This window comes from Ambystoma mexicanum, chromosome 10 (genome assembly GCF_040938575.1).
Source record: "Ambystoma mexicanum isolate Mex_15411 chromosome 10, UKY_AmexF1_1, whole genome shotgun sequence".
NCBI lineage: Eukaryota > Metazoa > Chordata > Amphibia > Caudata > Ambystomatidae > Ambystoma > Ambystoma mexicanum.
The window spans coordinates 639,513,013-639,540,326 of NC_090932.1; positions in this window are offsets into that span (position 1 = coordinate 639,513,013).

Sequence of the window (27,314 nt, forward strand, 5' to 3'; positions counted from 1 at the left end):
CTTAGTAAACTAAATCACATTAAATAAATAAATAAGTGTCGGACAATAAACGCCAACAAGAGGAATAAATTGAAGCTCAACTGAAGATACTCCTGAAGGTAGTTAACCTTCCCTTACAGGAAGCCAAGACCCACTTGGAGACCACTCATTCTAAATGAAGCAGAAATAGCCATGGCTGAGGTCGAAAATACCATCTATCAATATAAACCATCTGAGGTAAACTTGTCAGTTCTGGAATCTCAGCTAAATGATGAACAACTCACCATTTATCTAGAACTCACTCAAGAAATTGATAATTGTTTTAAATATGAAAGTAAAAGCTATACATGTATACATTTTAAATCTCTGCTCCTGTATGTAAGTGGTGAAGCCAGTTCTGGCAAAACATTACTAATTAAAATGATCAGCAAATTTCTACACACCTTAACAAACACCAACCTTTCGGTTGTAGTAACAGCCCCCACAGGTTTAGCTGCTTACAACATAGGTGGTGCCACTTTACACCGACTACTACTCCTCCCCGTAGAACAGCAAAACAAATTTGAATCCTACAAAATGTCAGCAGAGGCTGCATCTGAGGTATGCAGAGTTCTAAAATAAATGAAAGTAAGCATGATGTCCAACCCCATGTTGCCTTTAATTCATCTCCGAAGGCATGATGTCCTAAAAACCAACTACGAGGAACTATTTGGAGGAAAACATATAATTTTTTTCAGAAACCTCATACAGTTGATGCCAGTGAAAGGGCAACCTATTTTTAAAACATTAGGACACAAAGAATGCTGCAATACTCTTGGCAGCATTGGAAATGTTAATCTCTGTCAACATTTTCACTACAAAGAACTTACTCAAAACATGTGCCAGTCTGCAGACCTCACATATGCTAACATTTTAAACAGCATTGGAACTGGGCTGCTTACTAAAAATGGAAAAGTCATCTTAACAGGAAGACTAATCCATGAGCTGTATGAGCGAAACACATCTGTTTGTGATGTCATGGAACAATTAGCACAACCAAATCTAAAATGTATGCCTTAATGCCAATGCTTGCAAGCTGTAGAAAATTCAGCAAAACAACGTTGAAAAAAGAAATGCAACCTATACTGCATATCAGCTCCACAGACAAACTGGAAGTGCACGGCATGACACTTCCTATGTGTCAACAAGCAACAGCATGACTAGCTTAGAAAAATGTATCTCCAACACAGCCGGATTGGAGAAAATATTAACTTTGTGTCTAAACTGCAGAGTAATTCCAAGTAATTCTAAAACGTAACCTTGACGTAGAACAAGGCTTAGTGAATCGAGCAACTGGTACAGTTGTTTGCTTCTAGACATATTTGCATGTCAACAACATTCGGTTTGTCAATATCCACTTTGACAAACTTGCAGAGGTTAAACAAATTGGCTGAACAATAGGACATTTTCTTCTTTTCAAAGACATTTACGTGCGCAGAGAGAAATATTCTCTGTCACTTGCATATGCTGTCACTATTCACAAATCACAAGGTCTAACCCTAGATTAAGCATTGATTGACATTGGCAGCACAGTTTTTAAAGAAATTATCAGCTATGTAGCACTTTCACATCTGTGTACACTCAATGATCTATTCCTAGTTAACTTTGATGCACACAAAGTCAATGCTGACATTCTTTGCATCCTGGAATAAAACAGGCTATGCGCACTATACACCCCCATCTAAATATGTACCCTGTACCACAAAAAAGAAACCTTTTGAAAGACAAATAATAGAAACAGAAGATACAGCAGATTTCGCAACAATACCACTGAAAAAACAACGACCAACTCCTGCATCAAACAATACAACTACAAAACTATCTAGTCAAGGTCAGATCCATCAGAAAAGAAATAAACACATGTTGCTTCTCCACAAACATCTGCAGGACCATCTAACAATCCACAAACCAAACTCTCTGGTCCATTTAAATTCACAAACACAACTGGAGTAAATTGTTATGTTAATGTGACAATGAATTTTCTCTTTCAATTGCCACCAATTGTTCACAATATTTACTTAAATGGCTCAAAACCAGTTGTGTTTGCAAAAGCTTGTCCTTCACAGAAATGCCACAAATAATCCTGACAACACTTACAGTGTCTCAGGTACTAGGCAAGAATTGGACTACTGTGCGGGAATAGTAAAATGTACCATAAACACACAAGAACATCCACAATAATTCCTAATCTACTTACTACAAGTACTGGACAACAAAAACTACCCTGTAAATAAAATCTTGCAGATTTCATACACATGGAAACATACATGCACTCTCTGCAACCATGTTTCACAAGACAACATCCCTAATGAACAATTTATTTGTTCATCCATACCAAATTGTGAATCCATTCCATTTCACCAGCTTATTCCGAAATTGTTACAAAAACAGTTCTAAAAAACATCAAGGAATTACTGAATTTCAGACGTTGTATGATAAAAAGTACCCGATTTCCTATTTGTATTATCTACATGCTATCTGATTTGGTATTGAGTCATTCCTAATGATTAGCCTTCTTCTCAAACTTTTCAGTTGAAGAGTGTAAGTCTTAGATTGTGCACTAACTAAAAAGAAGTTGTTTTGAGAATGGGGTAACTACCTTCCATGTTCTCTTTGTACATGTCTCTTCCCCTAGAAAGGCCGTCCCTGACAACAGAAAATACTGGTCACCCAATATTTTCCAATGATTTAGCACATCCCTTTGGTATTTCTAAACAAGATTTGAAAGATACATTCCGGACTCATCCTGGTAGGAGAGATCTGATAGAATAATATTCAATTCTAAAGAAGTGTGGTTAGTACATGAACATATATTTCTCAGATTTTAACAGCAACTGCACTCAACAATTCATCTGTTATAAGTTTGTTGTAAATATTGAAGTTGCGTAATCACAGAATGGGTGGTTGCAGAGGTAACAGTTTTAGTCTCTGTTACATAGGCTAAAATATCTGTAGCCTATCGGATGGTCGACATAGGTTTTGGCTTAATGCATTCAATAAGGCGCTATCTCTAGTGCCTTTTTCTGCAGTTTAGCCATCTTCAGGACAATAGCACTGATTCTCTGGTATTATATTAAATAGCAATACCCCTTCTTTTGTGCACTTTTATTAGAGCCCACCGAAAAACAAAAAACATAAAAACCTTTCAGAACAATGTCATAAAAGAAAATTAAAAAGGTGGTTTGGTAGAGAGTCATATTGATACACTGGTAATGATGGGCACTGACCTTTGTATTTTTTAGCAAGTCGAGTCAGAATAAATTTCCCTGAAAGTGTCAAGGTTTTAACATTCCTTTTTGTGAATTGGAGGCATTCTGTTTTGCCTCTAATATTAAATATATACCGGTCAGTTCTAGTATAATGTAGATGTTCAAATCATGACATATTTCTTTTTAATTTTAGTTTCAGGGTCGCCATACTGACCTGTCTACTTGATAGGCTGAATTATTTTTTCTTGTTTAGACTTCACAAGTGGTAATCTGCTAATCAGTTTCCTTTAGTGGAGCCAATGTGTGCATATATATGCAGGGTAATGGGAAACAAAGGAAGAAATACTGCACCCACATATTACTCACGGGTAGTGTGTCTCATTTTCGAATGGTATTTTAAACTTAATCCAACAACATTTGAAAGGATATTGGTTGTACATTCTTGTTTTCTTCTGGTTGTAGCTTCAGTTGTGTTCGACCATAAGGATTTGCAGTATAATTGTCTGCTTCCTTTTTTTGATTTACACACGTGCGGTATCACCAGATATTTGTAAAACAATGCGGGATTATTTGTATTTAATATTCCCCAGCGCAGCACCAAACTGGCTCTATAAAGCAAAAGAGCGTTTCACTACCGATTCGACAATTGTATTTGAAATCAATACTTGTCTCATCATCATGTTAAACTTAGTAAAGTACTAACTGTTTCTGAAGTTATAAAATACGTGGCATCTATGGAAAGTCAGGAACGCTACTGCATGTTTGGTTCACTTCGTTGTAATCTCAGTGTCATGTGCTGATATAAACGTGCACATGATGCATCCTGATGTTTCGACGTCTTAGTAATGGTTGTTTCGGCAAATTTGGTTTGTCTTGTTGGATGAGTGAAAACTCACTCCTTTTAATTAATGTGAAATCGCAGGCGTTACGTAAGAGCGGGCATCGTCTGTAGTTTGTTGAAGCATTTAAACTGGTCAGACTATAAGGCTACATAAGCAGGCTCATGCTATAGTGCCTCAATTTCGGATTTTGTTACAGAAATGTACGGATTTATTAAAACTATTCTGGTACCTGTCTGTACTGACTGATCCAGGACTACTTGTATTGAACATATGTTAGTTTCTAAACCATAGGGACCCAGAATGGGATGTATATTAACGAGAAGCTAATCATAATAATAAGGAGTGTATTGTCAGCACCTTACTGGGTCAAAGGTTTATTTGACATGTGTTATTAATATGATTAGTTAACGCATAACTAGCATAAATGCGATTTTAGTTTGTGTATGGGATAAGATTATTATAGCATCAGGCTGATATATCTTATTGGTTGTGGTGGTCGCTTAGCCTTTAGTGTGTGTTCCAGGGTTACATAAAGAGACCCCATTTGACTGAAGAATGTAATCCATGTTTAACTGTGTTGAGCTTAAAAATCCATTTCTGCTCGCATTTTTTAAGTACTAAGTCTCTATCCCTGCCTCTGGTTGGCTGATTTATTGTCTGAATGAAAAACCAAAAGATGTAAGAGGGTAGGTGTTGTTTCTTTGTTTAATGAGCTACCTGAGGTTTGTTTTCAACCTTATTTTTAATGCAGGACCTGTGCTCACATATTCTTTGCTTAATCTGTCAATAAACGATTGCAGGGGCATTGTATGCCATATATGGCCCATTGAGTATTGCAGTTGGTAAATGTTTACAAATTGCATTCTCTGCCTTGAAGCTTGACGTTTTTGATGTTTTTTGTCATGGAGCACACTGAGCACTTCCCGCATTTGAAATGCCCTTCTACTGGTGGAATATCCCATAGGGTACTTTGCTTGATTGTCCTTTGGTCATTGGAAGTGTATGTATGTACCAATTTCTCTCTCAGGTTAGGTTGTCTTGTAAAAGCAAATCTGGGGGGTTCTGGTTCGAAATCTGGGATCGTAATGATATGCCAGTTTTTGAGAATAATTTTTCTTAAATTATTACTAATCGGGCTAAATGTAGACACACATGTGATCTTATTTATATTTGTCTTCTTTTTTGAGTGGAGGCATATGTATCTATTAGTGTGTTTGGGTCATTTACAGGCTCTTTGTATTGTTTTTCTGGGATAGCCTGGATTCTCTGGGCGGGCTTTTTAGGATTTTACCATGGTGTTCATAGTCCGTTAATTGAGTACAATTTCACCTAATTCTGAGAAACTGGCCTACTGGTAGGCTTTCTTTGAGGCTTAGGGGATGGAAACTATGGTATTGTAATAACATTTTTTTGTCTGTCTCTTTTCTGAACAGTGTGGTTTCTAGTTTGCCTTCTGATGTTTTCCTTATTTTCAGATCTAAAAATGGCATTTTTAATAAATCAGAATTGCTGATAAATTGTATGTGTGTGTTCTGTTGATTGAGCCACGTGACGAATGAGTGAGCTCTTGAGTCAAGCCTTTCCAGATCATAAAGCTATCATCTATTTAGTGGTGCAAGCTAGCAATTTTAGTTTTAGAAGGGTTAGCTGAATCATAGATGGATTGAATTTCTAGGTTGTCCATAAACAGATTGGCCAGATCTGGGGCGAAATTAGTGCCCATACTCGTACCGTGTCATTGGTTGAAAAAGGAGCCTTCATAAAGAAAATGTTTTTCCGTTAAGGCTATTCTTATGCATTCTAAAATGAATGCTGTAGGTACTGTGTGTAAGGTAGCGGTACGTTTGTTCAGGTATTGTTCAATCACACGTATACAGTACTGCTGTTGTATACTCGTGTATAATGAGGAGACATCAAGGGTAAGTAGAATGTTACTTTCTTTGATCTGCAGATCTGCAACTGCATGGATCATGCTGGTTGTATCCTTTATGTAGGATCACATCTCTTTGATGAAGGGTCATAGAAACCAGTCCACATATATAGATAAGGGCTCTAGGATGGAATTGATGGCCGATACAATAGGCATCCCTGGTGGTGAAGTGGAGTTTTTATGTATCTTAGGAAGAATATAGAAGGCTGGTATGGTGGGATTTTTTGTGATGAGCAAACATTGTTCGTCCTCATCAATCCAGCATTCTAAACTGGCATGGTGCATTAAACTAGTTATTTCTTCCATTACTCTTTGGGTTGGATTGTTTTTTAGAATACGATACAATGTATCATTTCCAAGCTGTTTGCAAACTTCACTGTCATAGGCTGGTTTGTCCCATAGAACAATTCTGCTGCCTTGATCCGCTGGTTTTATCACGAGCATGTCATTGTTTTGTAGTCGTGTGAGAGCCTCTCTTTCTTGATGGGGTAAATTGTCAGTGTGATAGTTTTTATGTTTTAACAGTTCCTCAATTTCATGAGTGGTTTTGTTCTCGAATGCTACAATGGCTGGGCTCACCACAGTATTTATAGGGTAAAAGGTGGATTGATGTTTTAAGCCTGTCACGTTTCCCATTTTAGTTTCTGTGGTGGAATTTTGGAAGAAATATTTAAGCCAAACAAGTCTGAAGAACTTCTGTAGTTCTAAAGCTGTTAGCTCTCATAAAGAAATATATGTTCAAGTACTAACCCCACTTCTCTAGAATTGAATGAAATCAGGTACTTTTTATCACATAACATCTGAAATTCAGTAATTCCGTGATGTTCTTAGAACTGTTTTTTTGTCATAATTTTGGAATAAAAGGTGTATTATCTACAAGCTATCTGATTTTGTATTGAGTCATTCCGAATGACGAGACTTCTTCTGAAACGTTTCCGTTGAAGAGTGTAAGATGGTGCACTAACTAAAAAGAAGTTGTTTTGAGAATGGGGTAACTGCCTTCCATGTTCTCTTCATACCTGTAATATGTATTACATGGCCTGTGGAAGTGGCCCTGCAGTTATGGTTAAATTGCTCCACCCAAAGGAATAGCACTTTTTGCGTGGGTTATAACTTCACCCCCGCTGGACGAATAGTCACAATCCTCTGCAGAAACAGTATATGGCCCTGTGAGATTGGACTTGCAAAGTTTGGTGAGGTTTCGTCAAGGGGAGTCAAAGTTATAGGGGGGTCCCAAAATGTGTTGTTTTTCACATAGTCACAATGGAAAACAAATTCTGATCAGGCCTACAGCCCAAACCGCTGGAGGGGTTTTCACCAAATTTGTGGCAGGAGCGGCAGCTTGGTCTCAAAAGTGTGCTTTTGTAAATCCATCCAGTAGTTTTGAACAAAAAGTAGGTAAAAAAAAATGTGTGATATCTGGGTTTGGTCTGCAGATTTACTTCCCTGTTCGATCCTGACATCGGACGTGCCTACTGATTGGATGGTGAAAAGCATGAGGTGCGTCAGATTTTTGGAAACACCCTCCATGGTAGAAATTAAATCTGGAAAACACATTTTGGGTCCTTTGGTGGTGAAAAGAGGGGCTGGGAAGGGTGGGTGAGTGGAAAAAAAGATGATATGATGCTGTGTTTGTAGGTTAAAAAAGGCCAGGCAGGTGCTGTAGCTGTTCGCTGACAGCGCCGTGGACGAACGGCTTGCAAAAGACATTTGGGGTCAATTGATGGCTGGAAGAGGGCATAGCAATGGTAGGGAAGTGGAATGAAGACAATGTCGAGCTGTTTTTACAGGGGAAAAAGGTGTTGGAAATGCTGCTGAGTCCGCAGTCTATTTCGTGTCCACGGAAATAACTTTGATTGCAGGGTGTCAGGGTGAGTTTTATTAGTTGACGGTGTATGGTACATACTTGTTATATAGTTAATTGTGCTGTGGTCAGTGGCCAGATTCTGGGGACCATGGCCAATATGATTGCGGGAATTGATGTACACAGAAGCTAGTAAGCCTGCACTTCACTGTTCGTGTGTTGACACTTTTACGTGATCAGTGTACTTGTATTTATTTATGTTACTATTATTCACTCAGGTTTCAGCAATTATGGCAGACAAAGTGTGATGCAGAAATGCCACTTCCCTCTGCATACCTGTGCAGATCACTCACAACGGAATCTCCCACCGGCCATACACTCGCTCCATCTCTCCAACAAAAGCCATCTTTACTACACACAGCAATGAAAAAAGTGTTACCCTCTCTTCCTATAAAGCACAACCTGACCACCTGATTGGCTAATTCCCACAGTACCATTTCCATGCCAGGCATGCTGAAAAGACCCAGATGTGGCACGCCTTGTCCGCAGACTACCGTGGTGTCCGTGGACCCGTAACACAGGGCAGCCCTTCTTCTCCTTCCACTTCACTCTTTGCAGCACTCCCTCATTGGCTACTGTTAAGCAGTCACACACCCATCCACCGATCACATTAAGGAACTCTACATCTAACTCTGTTACTACAGTTCAACACTTCAGATCTACTTTTCAACACTTAGAGTACAGGTCTCCTGTTATTTCAAAGCACCTGTATCAAAAACTACTGTAAAATTCTCCAAGATTTCTACTTCCAGATTCATCCACATCTGCATCCATCAACACAAACTACAAGTATGGACATATTTTGTACAGTACTTTTAAGTCTTTTACAAATGCATGTGAACAGGGTTCCTGCCACTTTCCCTGCATGACTTACTCAATAATCATACTCTAATTTGTCCCATATCCTGACATCAAGTGGAAGTTACTTACAATGCTGTGTGCTTTGAAAGTTTTCTTTTAATGCCCACTTTCATAACGGTTTCAAACCACATATTTCAATTTTAGCAGCACTATCTGATTTTTTTGTAAACATAAAATAAAATACCATATTGGGAACATTTTCATAGCATGTTCAAGTACCAGATTCTATGCAAAACTTCAATATATTACCACTACATGCATGCTTGCCCATGTCACCCATTGTAATGTGTAACATTTTATTTTCTTCTTTCATTCTGTCACTTTTAAGATGACTTTTCCCAATAACACACCTGCAGTAAAACTGCCACAATGCACACAGAAAATGAAAAGTGCATGTATCTTACCAAAGCATGAGAGAAAGGGGGTTCCACAGCGAGCTACCTATTAATGTCACACTACAGGTTGGAGATTTAACCTCACATTGAGTGAATATCATCAGTCATCTTTTTAAGCATATATCAAAAGATGAAAAAGGTCAGAGTTACAAAAATATAACAGATTTTATTCCATAACACATAATAAACATTGGACACAATAGGTCACATTTGTAAAAAACATATGACAACATCAAACAAAATTTGACACAGAACAATGGCTGGTTCTATAGCACTAGTATGCTTATTCCTGTTGTGGTGTATCAATAATGTGCACCAGAGCTAAAGTGATGTTAGTAGCTTGTGGGTGACTTCAAACGATAAAATACATATTTAATTTCAGAAGAGGTCCCCATTTTTGGTGTGTCGACAGAAATGAGTCTGTTTCCAGCCTTACATTTTGGACACACGTTTAGGTAGTGTCAGTTATTAACCAGATGTATGATCATCCGACTAAGGCTTTCATCAGGACACATTAACCCCAGATGTGAGGGTTTTGGATGTCGTATTAGGAGGCTTGTTTCATTCTTTGCCAGCGTATCTACAATAAACCACAATACATATATTTTGCCGACCAAATAACATAGTTTGTCATTTTCATCACATCACACAATGAATAAGGAAATTCTATCAGCCTGTGAGCAAATCTCAGTGCGCATTAGATCTATTTAATTGCAAATAAGAAAAGAAGAAAGAATAGGGTCGAATTATTTGCTCTTGTGACATTGCAGCCTAGTCAAATCACTTCAGGCAGTTTAAAAATATTGTATCATTAGTGCCCAAACAGTGTGGGACATCATCGTTTACTCATTTCAACAGTGAACGGAGGACAGGGGAAGGAAGGGGGTCAAGAGGGGGAGGGGATGAAACAGGGAAGGTAGAGGAAAGGTGGGGGGATATTTATGGGTGACTCGTCATTTCATCACTAGCTGTGCATAGCGTGCCTATTAAGTGGAAGAGGAGGAGCCCAAAATGTGTTTTGTGGTGGTCAAAGCTTGCCAGGCACCTGGATTGCACAATTAACAAAATGCACTGCATTTACAACTTCTCATTTCAGCACCATTTGAAGGAAACCAAATACATGCATGTGTACATTTATAACAGGGCTGTCTGTACATTTAAATAAATAAATGAAAGGATTTCTCCAACATACTACAATAGCATTCAAGTAGGAAGCATCCATGTTTGGGAAAGTTAACACAATTGCACACTCTAACATTCTTCGTTCTAATCTAGACTTTCTTGGCTTCTGCCTTTTTAACCGCCTACTAGGACTTGCACTACTCCATTTCCAATACAAATAGTGCAACAACAACTCTCACACTTGGAAAACTCTAGCCCTTAGGGCACACTTATTACAGGACCACTGGCCCCAATACCAGCAATGCTGGTGCTCCCAAGTCCCCATTCATGTACAGTGCTGTACAATTGCACAAACATAGAGACTAACATTTTCCAAGACCTGACTTCCCAGGCCAACATGGGCTGTAAAATCCTGGTGACACTGGGAAGCTTGCTGCCAAACACGTATTAGGAATCTGGTGGCAACCTGTCTGCACCAACAGCAGTGTTACAACCATGCTTGTAATCACATGCAGTGTTAATAACTCTTCTTTCCAACAAATCCTCTTACAGTGTAAAATAATGTGTTTTTCTAGTGTAATTATTTTGCCATTACCACGCATACCTACTAATTTTCTTATGAAATTGCAGTGAAGAACAGCTTCCTGAAAAACATAAATGTCAACTAGAAGATAAAATACAGAAGCAAACTACTCTTCACATCCAACAAAGTAGGTGCAGTATTGTAGTAGTATGTCTTTCTGTTACTCATACAGTGCAGTGTTGTTGCATAGTAGCCTACAAAATTCTATCCAATTCAACAGCATTTGCTTCACTCTTACTCATTGCACCTCAACAGATGCACTCTTGGTATTCTCATCTGAACACCAGTATCGTTACACCCACTAGTATCATGAAATAATTGTAATGTCCTTACTTATTCATGCAGAGTACACTGTCATATACACTGAAGCAAACAATTCACACATCAACACACAGAGCTACTATTACAACCTTCCTAACCAGAACTAACAGCCCATTGCCCAATCACACACCCCTCTATGTATGCCTGTCCTGATATTCAGATTCTCATGCACAGTGCTCAAAAATACATTGCAGAACTTTCAAACCAACACTTTCCTTTTTTCTCCAACAGACAGAAGAGAATGGCTACCAAAAATCAACTCTGTAGGAAACAATGCAATAATAGAGCAGATAAAACTAAAAACTTACAAAATAGTCATCCACCTCTAGCAGAGTTTGTAACAAATGTTCAAACTAAACAGTTAATACAGTCACTAAGAAAACTGAACCAGCTAGCAGGAAAATAAGTATGGACCCTCTTCCAAAAAAAAAAAAAAACAAAAAAAAAATGTATTAAGAAGAATAAAACTACAAGTAGCGCTACCACTGCATAATTTTGCAAAATATTTTCCACCGTAGAGAACTTCAGAATCTTATAAAACAGCAGAGAAATCAGCTCAACCCTTACAACTTAACGCAGAAAACTATTTGTGGAAGCTCTCATTGAAAGTGCAATGCTCCTCAAAAGAACATTGTTTATACACATTTTTAACAGAATGAAACCACTAACTAAATTAAGCAGTAATCTACAAAAAGTACTTTGCAAACTTCTGTGCAGGTGAGTGGATTCAGACAACCAGCAAAGAGCCAAATTTCAATGAAGAAGCAAACAAACAAGAGCAGACAAACCCAATTTCTACACATAGCAGTGGCCGAGGATATGAAATGGTAGACAAAGCCATTATGGCAGAAGAAACCCTCAATGAAAGAATGTCCCCAACAAACTTACAATCAACTCTCCATTCCACTGATCCAATCCGTCCCGTCTACAAATGGCCCTGCACTTCAATGTGTAACATATGCAAGCAATCCTTTAAATCTTTACGGCAATTCCTCAATCACTATGTGAAAGTAAAAGATAAAATAAGAATAAAAACTTTGCTAACCATGGACTCCTGTCCAGTGCGCAAATACACAGGGCTGTGAGGACATTCATTAGCTTGCATTTCCGGACATGCTTGCAAAAGCACCTTCTACCACATCAAAATGTTAGCGACACACCATTCCATTATACGTAATCTTGTCCAGAGACTGTACTATGCAAAATGACCTGCTTTAGAACTGGAACATTTTAATCACATTCTCCCACGTGGCACAGCCAAAGAGCTCCTTGAAGAAATAGACCCCATCCAAAGCAAATGTTTTGGCAGTGAAGATCACTTAGAAAATCCAGCAACTTTAAAGAAGAGTAGTGAAAACTTTACAAATGGCAACCTTCTAATAAACACTTACAAAAAAGAAATAGCAAAGTTTAGAAGCACATCTGCTGAAGTACCAAACCAAGTATGTGTGTGTTGTCGCAGAACTTTTCATGCAAAGAGCACCAAAACTGTAGATGTAACGTACAAAATAGAAGACAATGAGGAATCCCAATGGTTCCAATTAGCTCTATCTTATAGCATAGAACACATATGATATTACTAACCCCTCAATACTTTGCACATACTGCACTACAAAGTTTGATAATAACCAAATGCCTTCACGGGCTATCACTAATAACTTGGAAATATTCCTACTTCTAAAACCTCTCCAACAGCTTAAATTGTATGAGAGCATTATAATCCAAACAGTACATCCATTTCGAGCTATAATACGCCTTCAACATAAAACAACCAAGTTGCTTCCTTCTGAATTAGTGAAAGGCATTTGTGGCAAAGTAGTGTATTTCCCATTAGATCTTATAGAAAATGTAGAGGCTCTAGAAGTGCAACGGCCAATAGATCAATCTTTCATTATCCTAGTGAATGGTGTACCTACGAAAGACAAAATAAATTGGCAACAACTAGTAGCCTAAAAAAAGTTAGAGAAGCCCTACAATATCTTAAAGAGAACAATGAGTACCACAAAGAAAGAAACATTGAAGAAAACCTCAGGGAAACCGCAGAAATAATTCAGGATTCTTCATCAACTGGCCAATTTGAACTTGTAGATCCTACTACGGCATCCACTATTTTAGAACAGTATAGAATGCACCCACTTTACTCCAAAGACACCATAGACGATGCACTAGAAATATATTCAATGTGATAAATCAAAGGATCTCCAATCAGCATATGGGAAAAAAGTGTAGAAGCACAGGCCTTTCCTCTGCTCTTTCCTACTGGAAAAGTGGGAATGTATGATGAAAGATGCACACAAATAACAGCATCAGAATACCGCTCTTTACAAATGTATTCTGAAGACCCTAGATTCAGACAAAACGTTGAATATATGTTCCAACTCCTGTTTGAAATTGAACTAGCAACTCTATGTTACAGAGTTGCACACACATTGAAAACAGGTTAAAATGTTGTAAACATGTCTGCTATGAAACTACTTCAAAACATTCAAGACAAAGATTAAGTTTTGCAGTCAAGTATCATAAATCTCTTGGCAAACATGGTTCTGATGTGAAGCTGATGTAAGTTGTATGCTAAGATACCTAGGCTCACCGACATGGTTTGTCACTTTGGGTTGTGCAAAGTATCCATGGTAAGACTTGCACAACTTCCTACGCATAGTAAACCAAAACCACTACCCTACCCTAATGAAGCCTGCCTACATTCCCCAGATAAGCCGCCCACCAAGACCCTGTGCGCAGACTACCGTGGTGTCCGCGGACTGCTGCACTCTGCACGCTCTTCTTCCACCTAAACAAATATATGATATCAACCATTTTTCACTCCCCCACCCTTCCCATACCCTCTTCCCAACACCAGATGCCCCAAAACATGTTTCCCAGCCCTGTACCCAACCATGCTATCCGCAGACAGCCACGGCTGTCAGCATATAGAACATGGCAGGCATTTTGGAAAAATATGACTCACATCATGTTTTAAACAGCCAATCAGCGGGCAAGTTGGGTGTCGGCCGACAACACGGTGCCCTCCAGACCAATCAGAGTCCTGTTCGCAGAGCGACCCAGATAGCACACATTTTTTGGGACCTACATTTTGCCTTTTTCAAAGAAAACTACTGGACGGATTTACACCAAATTTACAAAAGGACGCTTTTGGGACCAAGCCGCCACTCCTGCCGCAAATTTGGTGATAATCCGTCCAGCGGTTTGGGCTGTAGGCGTGAGCAAAATATGTTTTCCATTGTGTCTATGGAAAAAAACATTTTTGGGACCCCCCTATAACTTTGCCCCACTTGACGAAACCTCACAAAACTTTAAAAATTCAGAGTGGGCCATTTGCTTTTTTTGCAAAGTTTGGTGAGGATTCGTAGAGGGGGAGTGAAGTTATAAGCCGCCCAAAAGGTGCTCTTCCTATGGGTTAAACAACTTAACCATATCTACATGGCCGCTACCGCAGGCCATGTAATATATATATTCCAAGGACACACTTCCCTGTTCGCTCCGCGGACAGGACTCCGATTGGATAATCGGCTTACGTCATGTCTGCAGACACGTGACGTGCTCTTTGATTGGCTGGGATGAGGCGTGACCTGCGTCAAATTGTTTCGATGTGCCCACCATATTGGATGCGTGGACATGTGCTGGAAGTGAGCATATATCCAATTTTGGGGAGTGTGTTGGTGTGTATGAGTGCTTGGAGAGTGTGGGGGAGTAAGAGATGGGTCAAATGCTGTATTTGTTTAGGTGGGAGAAGGCTGTGATGTGTTTGTGGTGTTCGCGGTCACCATGGTTGTCCGCTGACATACTAAACACTGGGCGCACTACTGGCTATTTTAGTTTAGTATGATGTTGGTTTTGGGTCATTAGAAGAGCATTGGGTGAACAGGGTATGTACTGAAGAGTTTGTACATTCGTTGTAATTATTTTTTAGAATGTTAATTGAAGTGCAAAGTTTTGAGGTGGATGTATTATATTTTAATTATGTTTTTGGGTTGTGTTAGGTGTTTGTTTCTATGGGTGTGTTATGCTGCAGTGGTTGTGGCCAGGGCCTAGAGTCTTGGATGCATGGCTGTAGGCCATGCACCCAAGTCTGTAGGCTCTGGCCACACCGCTGCACCATAAAGCTACAATGCTACCAAACATGTTGATTGTGCTATGTGGGCTGCTTAGGGAATATGTTTTCAAAAATGTGAGTACTGATTGGTAGTAGTGTAATGGTGCTTATAGGATAGTGAGATGATGTGTGTTAGTTTGTTTGTTGGATTGTGTGGGCGCACTACTGGCTATTTTAGTTTATTATGATGTTGGTTTTGGGTCCTTAGAAGAGCATTGGGTGAAGAGGGTATGCATTGAATAGTTTGACGTTGATTGTAATTATTTTTTAGATTGTTAATTGAAGTACATAGTTTTGAAGTGTATGTATTATGTTTTTTTTTTATTTTTTATTTAACTGTATCAACAGTTTTTACAAATAAAACCGAGTCCTCATTGAGGTTGTTTATTTCTTTGTTTTTTTAAATTTCTTTAGGTTATATTGCAAGGGTTAAATCCTTTCCTGTTGCGTCTTCTAAATTCGAGTATCCAACTCGAGGCTATGCAAATAATTTCCCATTGCTATAACTGGTTTTCGACTTAGCCCGTTCATCAAGTACGTCCACCAGTAGTCTTCGTCCATCCTTGAAAATTCTGAATGTAAGTGTCCGAGGTGATTTTCTCTATTGGAGATTAAGCCAGGGCATTCAAGAATGAAGTGCTTCAAAGTTTCAATTATACCTGCCGTCGCACAGAATCGACAAAAGTTATCCTTTGATTTACCGTGAATTCCTTATGTTTTTGGGTTGTGGTTGTTTGGTAGGTGTTTTTTCTTTGGCCATGCACCCAAGACCCTAGGCACTGGCCCCAACCACTGCAGCATAACTCTACAATGCTACCAAACATATTGATTGTGGTATGTGGGCTGCTTACGGGATATGTTTTAAAAAAATGTGAGTACTGTTTGGTAGTAGTGTAATAGTGTTTATAAGATAGTGAGATGATGTGTGTTTGTTTGTTGGATTGTGTTCAGATTGTTGATATTTAAGACTCTAGGCATTTTGGGTTGCATTTATTGGTGAGGTGTTTGTTTGCATGGCTGTGTTATGTTGCAGTGTCTGTGAGTTTAATTATTATATACTTACTGTTTCCTTTGTTGAGGCTGTATGAAGAGTTTTGGCCAGGCATGCAGTCAAGATTGTAATGTTTGGCCACAAGCGCTGCAGCATAAGATACCCATGGAAGCAAAAAATGTGGATTGTTGTTTATGGTCAGGTGTTTGCTTTAATGGGTGTGTTATGTTGTGGTGTTTGTGAGTCCAATCACTATATACTTACTGTTTTGACTTTTTGTTGTTGTATGCAGTTTTTTCATGACATGGGTAGTTGGAGCACAAATTCTTTTTCAATCACTGTGATAAAAGAAAAAATCACATGTTAGTGTAGGTAGTTTGTAATGAGTATTGCATTGCAAAGTAGACATTTCTGTATTTTGTGGACGTACTATAGTTCAAACCAGTGTACTGTGCAATTTGCTCAGTTCCTGTGTTTTTTGATTAAATCTTTGGGTCTGTGGGAAAAAAATCCATGCTAGATTAAAATAAACTTTCTACGTTGTGGTACAATATCTTTCTTTTATTGATTTCAATAGGTGAAATTGAATAGGTGTGTGGTTTTTCAGTTGGAAGTGGTGGTAATATTGTTGCAATTAGATAGCAGTTGGTGTATTCTATTTGTTTATTTCTTTTTCCATTTTAGTGGTATTCATCTATTTGTTGGCTTGTTGCAGATTTTTGGGTGAGTTAGATACCTGTTGGTGAATTCTTACTGTTTATTTCTTGTTTAATTTTAGTGGTATTCATTTATCTGTTTCTTTGTTGCAGATTCTTGCGGCAGTTAGATACCTGTTGGCGTATTCTAACTGCTCATGGTTTTGAAGTTCTAGTTTTGTTTATGTTCATAAACAGATTAGTTATTACATTTTGGTTTTAAGAATATTAAGTAAGCATTTACAAGATTTGCTAGTAATCTCTGCTTTAGAGTAACGATACTATCATTCCATTCGAACCATCCACAATTATTTTTTATATATGCAGTGTTGTGACCTGCATTGGTTGTGGCTACTGTTGTGAAGGTTTTCTTACCTAGTGATACTTGACCATATATGAATCCAGTCGGCTTGCAGTTATTTTTGGTACCATCTGCATTATAATGTAAACGCATTCCTATTACGTATTTATTATGTGTCTGTATTTTAGGTGGAACGATTCTCGGAATTGCAGGTAGTACATAATCTGCCATGGTTTGCATTTTGTACAAGTTGCTGAAATGGAATGGATTCACAATTAGGTATGGATACATACACGAACCGTTCATTAGGAACTTCTTCTTGTACTACATGCCTGCAAAGAGTGCATGTATGTTTCCACGTGTATGAAATCTGGCAGATTTGATTTATAGGTATGTTTTTGTTTTCTAGTACTTGTAGCAAGTACATTAGAAATTCTTGTGGATCTTCTTGTGAATGTATAGTGAATTTGACCATTCCAGCACAGTAGTCCAATTCCTGTCTTATCCCATGTACACTGTAAGTGTTGTCAGGATTGTTTGTTGCATTTCTATGAAGGACTAACATTTGCAAGCACAATTGGTCTGTTCTGTGTAAGTACATGTTGTCAATAATTGGTGGCAATTGGAATAGAATATTTATTGCTACATTTGTGTAGCAATTTACACCAGTTGTATTTGAAAATTTGAATGGACCTGACAGTTCTGTGTCCAAGTCATTTGTTGGGAGTATGCGTTGCTTCTTTGAAGAGGTAGTTGAGTTACTTTGAGCAGTAGATTCTTCTTTGGTTGTGGTCCGTGATGAAGTGTTATCTTCTTTTACTTTCTTTGGATGAATTGCTGTGAGTTCCTGCATAGATTGAGTCTGAAATAGTTTTGTTTTACAACGTTTTGCTTTTTGCAGAACAGGATAGGTTCTTAGATGGAGGTGTAGAGTGAACACCGTCTATTGTACTCTATAATGCAAGAAATATCATCATTTACTTTACTTACATCAAAGTTGATTAGAAATAGTCTGTCAAGTGTAGGTAAGCATGATAGTGCTACATAGCTCATGCCTTCTTTAAAGACTGTGCTACCAATATCTATCAATGTTTTACCTAGGGTAAGACCTTGTGATTTGTGAATGGTGACTGCATATGCTAGCATTAGAGAAAATTGTTTTCTGCTTACATACATGTCTTTGAAAAGAAGGAAGCGGGTAGATGAGCGTCCTATCCTTTTAACTTCATATAGTTTGTCAAAGAAAATATTGACAAATTGAATATTGTTGTCACATGGGTATGTTTGAAAGCCAACAACTGTACCAAGTGCTCCATTAATTAGTCCTTGGTCCACGTCAAGGTTACGTTTAAGTATTACTACACAGTTTAAAGATCATTTTAATATTTTCTCCAAAGCAGTTGTGTTAAAGATAGAGTTTTCCTAGGTGCTTAGCCTTGTTGTGGCTTGTTAACACATGGGTAGTATCATGCCATGAACATCCAGTTTGTCTGTGGAGGCAATTTGAACTATTGGTTGCATTTCTTTTTGTAACATTGCTTCATTAAATTTTGAACAGCTTGCAAGAGTTGGCATCAAGGACATACAATTGACATTTGTGTGTGCTAATTGTTCCATTACATCAATAGCACATGGGTTATGGCCATAGAGTGCATGGATGTGCCTGGTTTTTAATATAGTTTGTGCTTCATGAGATATACACCAACTCTAATACTTTTTAAAATGTTGGCGTATGTCAGGTCTGCAGACTGCCACATATTTTCAGTTAATTTTCTGTATTGGAAATGTTGCCAAAGTTTGAAATTTCCTATGCTGCCAAGAGTTTTATGGCACAGTTTGTGCCCTAAGGTTTTAAAAATAGGTTCAGCTTTCACTGGTGTTAATTGAAGAAAATCTCTGAAAACAATAATGTGTTTTCCTCCAAAGAGCTCTTCATAGTCTGTTTTGAGGACCTCTTGTAGTATGAGGTGAACTAAAGCCAACATTAAGTTGGAGACCATGCTCACCTCATCTATTAGCAGCATCATTTTCATTTGTTTCAAAACTCTGCGTAGTTCTATTGCAGCTTCTGTCGAAAGTTTGTAATAGTCTCATTTGTTTTGGCGTTCTACTTGAAGGAGTAGTAATCAGTGTAAAGTGACACTGCCTATGTTGTAGGCAGCTAAACCTGTGAGGGCAGTTACAATAGCTGACAGTTTGTTGTTTGTCAATCATTGGAGGAACTTGCTGATGATTTTGATTAATTATGTTTTGCCTGAAAAAGCTTGACCACTCACATATAGTAGTATAGGTTTGTAATCTTGGCAGGTACAGTTTTTATTTTCATGTTGAAGACCATGTTCAATTTGTTTTGTTATTTCTTGGAAAATGCTACACTGCTCAGTGTTTAGTTGTTATTTCAGTACAGCAAAGTCTTCTGTAGATTGCTCATACTGACACATGGTGTTTTCAACTTTCTACTTCTGTCATGGCTAATTCTGCCTCATTTGCTATTAGTGGCTGTCCAAGTGATTCTTGGCTTCATGTTACAGAAGGTTGACTACTGTGAGGAGTGTCCACATCTAGTTGGGCCTGGAGTTCTTCTCCTTCCTATTGCTGTTCATTGTGCAACATTGTTTGGTACTGTGTAAAGTTTATGTTTCTTATAGTGCTTTCATTTGCTTTGAAAGCGTCTTCATAGGAGTAATGTGTTCTGATTTATAAATAAACTACTTTGCCACTAATGCCTTTCACTAATTCAGAGGGAGGTTGTTTTGCTGTTTTTGGTTGGAAGCGTATTAGTGCTTTAAATGGGTGCACTGTTTGAATTATGATACTCTCACATAAGTTGAGTTGTTGCAGGGGTTTTAGTAATGGGAATAATTCCAAGTTATTTGTGATAGCACGTGAAGGTGTTTGGTTGTTGTCAAATTTTGCAGTGCAGTAACTGCAAAGTATTAAGGGGTCAGTAATCTTGTATTTGTTTTCTGCTATAAGATAGAAAGCTAATTGGAACCATTTGGAATCTTCATTGTGTTCTATTTTGTACATTATGTCTATAGTTTTTGTGCTATTTTCATAAAAAGTCCTGCGACAACACAAATACACACATGGTTTGATACTTCAGCAAATGTACTTTTAAACTTTAATATTTCTTTTTTGTATGTGTGTAAAAGAAGGTTGCATCTGTAAAGTTGTTGCTAGTCTTTTTTAAATCTATTGTATTTTGTGAGTGGCTTTCAATTCCAAAATATTTTTCTGGATATGCTCTATTTCTTTGAGTAGTTGTTTGGCTGTACAATGTAGAAGATTGTTATTTAAATTGGCTATTGCTAAAGCAGGACTTTTGGCATAGTACAGTTTATGGACCAGATTTCCTATAGTTGAATGATGTGTTGATATCATTTTGATATGGTGGAAGGTGCTTTTGCAAATAGGTCCACAAATGCAGGCTTAATGAATGTCCTTGTAGTCCTGTGTATTTGCGCACGGGACAGGGTCCATATTTTGTAGTAGTTTAATTTTGAATTTGTCTTTGCCTTTCACATACTGATTGCGGAACTGGCGTAAAGATTTGAAAGATTTTTTGGCAATGTTACAGATTGATGTGCACGGCCATTTGTAGACTGGATGCATTGGTTGAGTGGAATGGACAGGTGATACTGAGTTTTCTGGTGATATTTGTGTGAGCAGCGTTTCTTGTTCCATAATGGTATTATTAAGTTTTTCATACCCTCATCCACTGCTATGTATGGCAATTGGGTTTGTTTGTTTTTTTTGTATTCTTCTTCATTGAAATATGGTTATGTGCTTGTGGTGTGACTCCATTCACCTCCATAGATGTTTGAGAAGTTATCTTTGTTGATATTCCGTTTATTGAGAAGTTTTTTTTGTAGTTTAGTACTTAGTTTTGTTAGTGGTTTCATTCTGTTTAAAACTAAAATAAATAATTTCCTTTTGAGGAGGATTGCACTGTCTATAAGAGCTTCTAGGATTAATTTTCTATGGTAGGTTTTAAGGGTTGTGCGTGATTTCTCTCCTGTTTTTCTAAGGTTCTGAAGGACACTGTGGCAGAACATTTTTTGTAAAAGAATCTTTTTGGTATGCTTACTTGCTGCTACATCAAGATGGATAGGTGTAGTGTTAGCACTAGTGGTAGCTGTCGTCAAGTTAATCAATTTCTGTTTTGTTTTACCTTTTGAAAGAGGAGGCAAAGTTTCTATACTGGAAGCTTGTTTTGGTTCGCTTTTGACTGTATTAGCTGTTTTGTTTGAATCTTTTGTACAAATTCTGCTAGAGATGAATGCTTATTTTGGAGAGTTTATTTAGATTACATTTACTTTTGCATGGCTTTCTACATAGTTGCTTTTTGGTAGGCATTATTTTGGGTCTGTTGGAGAAAAAAAGAAAGTGTGGGTTGGGATTTTGTGCAGTGTATGTGTGCTTTGTGTATGGGTGGCTGAGTATGATGGTAAGGATGTATGTAGAGGTGTCGGATTGTGAAATGGGCTGCTACATCAGGTTTGTAAGGCTATTCTTGTATTTGTGTGTAAGCATACTGGTGTTCAGATTGCAATAGAAAGTATGGAGCTGGTGAGGGGAAGCACTAATACTGAATCTAATGTTGCAGGGTTAATACAATTGTTTGTTCTTGAATACTAGAATTCTACAGTGTTTGAGTAACAGTTATAACATTATGGCAGTATTGCACTGACTTTTTTGGATCGAAAGAGTAGAGTTCTCGTTCTTACTTCAGACGCTGCTGCTTTTTAGGAGAGTGGTCTTCACTGCAATTGTGAAAGCAAGAAGTTGGTAAATATGTGTGTTAATAGCACTGTTGTTAATGTAGACATGGATTTCTTTGTTTTTGAAGTAGTAGTGCTTTCTGATAACTATGCATTGCATCTACATGGACTGTTATTTGCATCTGTAGATTCTGTATATTTTATTTAGAATCTGTTAGTTGAATGTGCTTTAGAAATGAGTACAATAGTAAGCACACAGAGCACATTTGGCTTTGAAAGGCAGTGTTATTGGATGTTAGGAGATAGAAGAAATAATCGTATGCTTTGTTTGCTATTTTTACAGGGGAAATGGCAAGAACTGTTTGGAAAAGTATGCAATGTATGTATTTGTGAAGGTATGGGAAATAAATCCGAAGGATTTAATGGGGTCAGCAGCTTATTACTCAGTATGTGATTACTAAAGTACTGGGTGATTCGGTGGTTCTTGGATATGGGAGAGTCTGAAATAAAATAAGGGTTGCAAGGAAGGACCTTGTACTTGTGTTGCAGACAGAAGGGAAGGGGGGGAGATGCTGTATGTCTTGCTTTACAACACTGTACATATTTGTCGATGATGTGATAGATATGACTGCACCTGTGCATAGTTGAATGCTGTTGTGAAATCTAGAACGGAATGGGCAACCAGCTGGAATGAGAGAGCTGTATAGATTGGAAGAAGAGTTTTGTAGGCAGTCGTGTTGTTTCAGCTGGGAGCCTTTCAAATGATATTGGCTATCTCTGTGCATAAATAAAGATGCATGTACTCATCTTGGCTGCGTGTAACATGAAATGGCACTTTTTTAAATAGCTGTGTGTGTTGTGTCTGATTACTAATATAGTCATTTGTAAAGGAAGTTGAAATTATATAATGTATGTGAAGTATGGAGAATGCATAGAAAGGAAATTGTATGTACATCTTATGCACTATAATGCATTAAATGGTATCATTGTTGAAATGTGGTTAAACAAGTGACACTTGATCATAGCAGATGGGAGAAATGACAGTAAGCTTCTTTTAGAGGTTACACAGGGTAAGTGGCAGTTACTCTGGTTAAAAGCATTTATACAAGAGATGTACATGTATCATACATGCCAATTCTTCAAATTTCGTCGGAAGACTCCCGATTTTCCCGTGAAAAATATTGTTATTTTTCATATTCTCCCACCGAAAATACATCTTTGCCCAATGCATTCTATGATTCAAATGTCTCCCCATTTTTCGGAGGAAATGTGCCTCCCAGGTGGGTTGGAATGTTGCATGTATGGTGTACTGTGCAAAAAATATTCATACCTGTACTTTGTGTTCATGCATGTGGATGTGCATGAATCTGCAAGTAGACATGTTGGAGAGTTTATTAGTAGTTGCTGTAGGTGAATTGCAGTCAGAACTCAATTGTACTTTGAGTAATCAACTGTACATCTAAAGTGCTGAATTGTGATGATCGAGTTAGCTGTAGAGGTCTTGCATGTGATTGGTGGATGGTTGTGTGACTGCTTAACAGTAGCCCATGAGGGAATGGTGCAGAGAGTGAAGTGGAAAGGGTATAAGTGTTACTTACGCACTCTGCGGACAGCGTGGCTGTTCACAGACAGGACATGCCAGTTCCGGGGCTTCTGAGCATAAAATGGGAGTGTATTTTGAGGATTAGCCAATCCGGTGTTGAGGTTCTGCTTCGTATTGAAAGCGGCTGTGTGTAGTGAAGATGGCGGAGATGGAGAAAGTCAGGGTGGTGGTGCTTGGAGATATGTTTGTGAATGGTTTGGAGCAGTTTGCAAAATGTGGGAATGTGGGAAGGAGTTGATGCAAAAGAAGTGGAGGTTGTGTGGATCACTGTACCTGGTTTTAATTTGCAGGCAATGGTAGAAATTTGCCAAGATATGGCTAGGCTTAACAGTCCACATGTGGTTTGTGGTTGTCCTGCACTGTGGTGCTTTGCATTTGGGTTATGTCAGTGCCCCAACTTTGTTAAAAGAACTAGAAAACTTGGTTCAGGCAGTCATGAAACTACCTCCAAATGCCAAGGTAATTTTTTTCTGGTTTGGTACATAGGGCAATATGGGACAATAGTTCAGTTTTTTGTTCTCAGCAAAATATTGGTAGGTGTTTAATGAACCAAAGCATGTTTGCTTTTATGCTTAGAGCTGGCATGTTCTTTTGCAACAATGACAACATTGACTCTGGAAATGTTGATTACTTTAAAGAACATGGCATGTCTTTATCTTTTGTGGGAAATGCCATGATGTTTTGGAACATAAGGATTGCTTTGGAGAAGCTAATGTGAAGATTTTTAGAGGAAAATAATAAGAAAAAAAAATACTAAATAAAAGGTCTTTCTGAAGCATCTGCAAAGAAAACAAAAATGGGCTCTTTGTAGAGCCAACCTCAAAGGCGAAATGGGGCACACTATGTAAATTTTAATTCCCCACGCTCAGGTTTTGCGATGTGTCCGCGGACACTCACGCTGTCTCCAAACATTTCGAACACCAAGAGAGGGCTCAAAAAATTCCAAAAGGTATGCAGATCAGCAGGGACATTGTGTGAGACATGTGCAAGACTGAACTTTCCCAGGATAATTCCATGAATTGCTGAAAAAAAAACACTTTTTAGGTGTCCGGGGGCCCAGACAGTGTTCGTTATGCTTAGCGCAGCTGCGGTCACATGATGATGTCAACTATACTTTGGCGAATGGGACGGCTGTCTGTAGGACACCAAATGCGGGGGGTCGGGTCTACGCATGTGTGCGGGTGTTCTATGAACAGTGTTGCAGTCCCCGAACGAATTAAAAGTGCAACACATGTGCGGCGGACAGTTGCAGACAGGCATGATGTTCGTAGTGGCAAGGGTGCGGTACGCATGAGCGTGGGTGTTCTATGGACAGTGTTCAGGTACCCGAACAAAACAAATGTGCGTCAAAACTCTGCGGGCAGGCGGGTGGGCTAAGTGCCCTATAGGCATATTCATTCTGGTTACGGACAATGAGAACAGGGGAAATGTTCTTAGGACCCTTTTTTTGCATAGCTACGAACATGCGAATGCTTAGTGTTCTGTGGACACCCCTATTTTGGCTATGGCCAATTCGAACAGGTAGTGTCCTTAGGACACCCCCATTTTGGTTGCTTGCGGACAGGCGGACATCTTGTGTGTCTTAAGGACACCTCCATTTTGATTGCTAACAATGCAAACAGGTATAGTGTCGTTAGGACACCCCCATTTTGGTTAATTGAGGACATCCCAGACAGCCGCACTGTCCGCGGACACCCTAACTGCCTTTTTAAAAGAAAAAGACACAGAGGAATATACTAACAAAACACACTTAATATTTTATTATTTATAATAGTATAAAAAATTATGAAAGAGAGGGGGAACCAGAAACTGAAACAAATACAGGGGAATTAGGGGTTTGGACATGATGGATGGTAGGGGAGGAAGGGAGTGAAATCTCATCGTTAACGCTTTTCTTGGTGAGGAGTTTTTGGGGATAGTTGGCTGGGACATTGAGAGGGGGAACAGGAACATGTGGGACAGTGATATTTAATGTTGTCTTTTATATGGTCCTACACAAAGTTTTTTATATAAGAATTACATTTTTCATTAACAGATCCATCTTTAGCTCCATTCGCTGCAGAGGATTTTCTAACGTCTCTCTTGGTATATTTTATTTATTGTCTGTATGGTCTGTTAAAAAAAAGTGTGTTAAGTACACATAACGTAATGGTTATTAATTGGCTTATATAGAGACATGTAGTTTCTACCATTAGTATCACTGTCTTCACTCATTTCATCCCGAGGAAAATGTTCTTCCAGCCATTCCAAAGTACTGGACATTTCTGTGTAAAAATAGTAAAATTTGCATATGCTATGTAATTGGACAGTTAGTGTATTACATACACAGTTTCACTTCTTATTTATTATTGAATGTAATTTATTTATGTGCTGCTTTTTGAACATGTTTAGTGTTTTTTTTTTGATGCATATAACAATGTAATATACCCCCTGAGTTTTTGGATAGTGTTGTCCAAGTCCATCCGCGAACAGGCGTATGGTTCGCTGATATCCGGCCCAATAGCGCAGGTAGGGGGTCAGTATGTTCTATGTTATATGTATATAAACTAAGGGCATCCTAGTAAACATTTATCAAATGTACATTATCTAGATATCTATAGTCAGTGAAGAAACTTTGTTACAGGAACGTTATGGTTAAGTTGTGCTAGTAAAAACCTATGAAATTCAGTAAAAAAACTTTGTTAAAGGGATGTTATGGTTAAGTTGTGCTACTAAAAACCTATGAAATTCAGTGAAACAATCTTTGTTAAAGGGACGTAATTGTTCCATGTAAAACCGAAAACCCCCTGAAATTTGCCAGTTATGGTAAGCTAAGCAACCATAACTCGCGCCACCACCGTGCACTGCTAAGACTAACACCCAGGACATTAAAGATGACATCACAAATGTAATTGATGACATCACTGGTCTTTGCATTGCATTATGTCTGTAGTGATACTAATTGATTTCTGTTATTTTCTTCTAGCATACTGGGGATGGGCAACATGGCAGAAATGTATCATTCGAGTTTTATGCACTATGACTGAAACATTAGCCCCTTCCTTATAAGCACTGTTTTAGAATATTTTATTGAACAACTTGTTATCTTAATGTGTTTTTTATGAAGGCAGCTAGTTGATCCTTTTATTTAGGGAAAGCTTCATTATATATTATGTTGCCCTAAACGTTGTTGCTGAATTGAGGTCCCTTCCTTCAGCACATGACGCTATCATTTGAGGGTCCCCACAGTTGCACTTTATTGAAACAATTGCTGTTAGGTTCATAACTTGTATTTTTACCTTATTCAACTGAAGAATCAGTATAGTTGAGTTTTCACGTGTAAGAAATGTTAATTATATTTTAATATGCTGTTTGAAGAGTTGTTGCTGAACTGAGGTCTTCGTCAATATTGATCATGATGTTAATATATGATAGGCCTAGAATTTGAACTTTATTGAAACTCCTGCTGCTATGGGAACAATTTTTAATTGTGTTTTATATGAGCCTAAGCTTCTTAAGATTTTAAGATTTGTCATAGCTCACTTAGTTTTTAATGTTTATGTATCTTGTGTATTTTCATATGTGTAAACTTTTATGGCAGTAATCCGAAATAAAGTTTCATGAAATGAAAGTAGAATACTCCATTTGAGCCAAGTCACACATGTCACAACACCACCTATTTACCATTGCTGAAAGTTCACTTTCATGTCAGAGCCACATTAGCAGGGCATTGTGGGTATGCAAATTATTTTTCGTTTGAGCTAT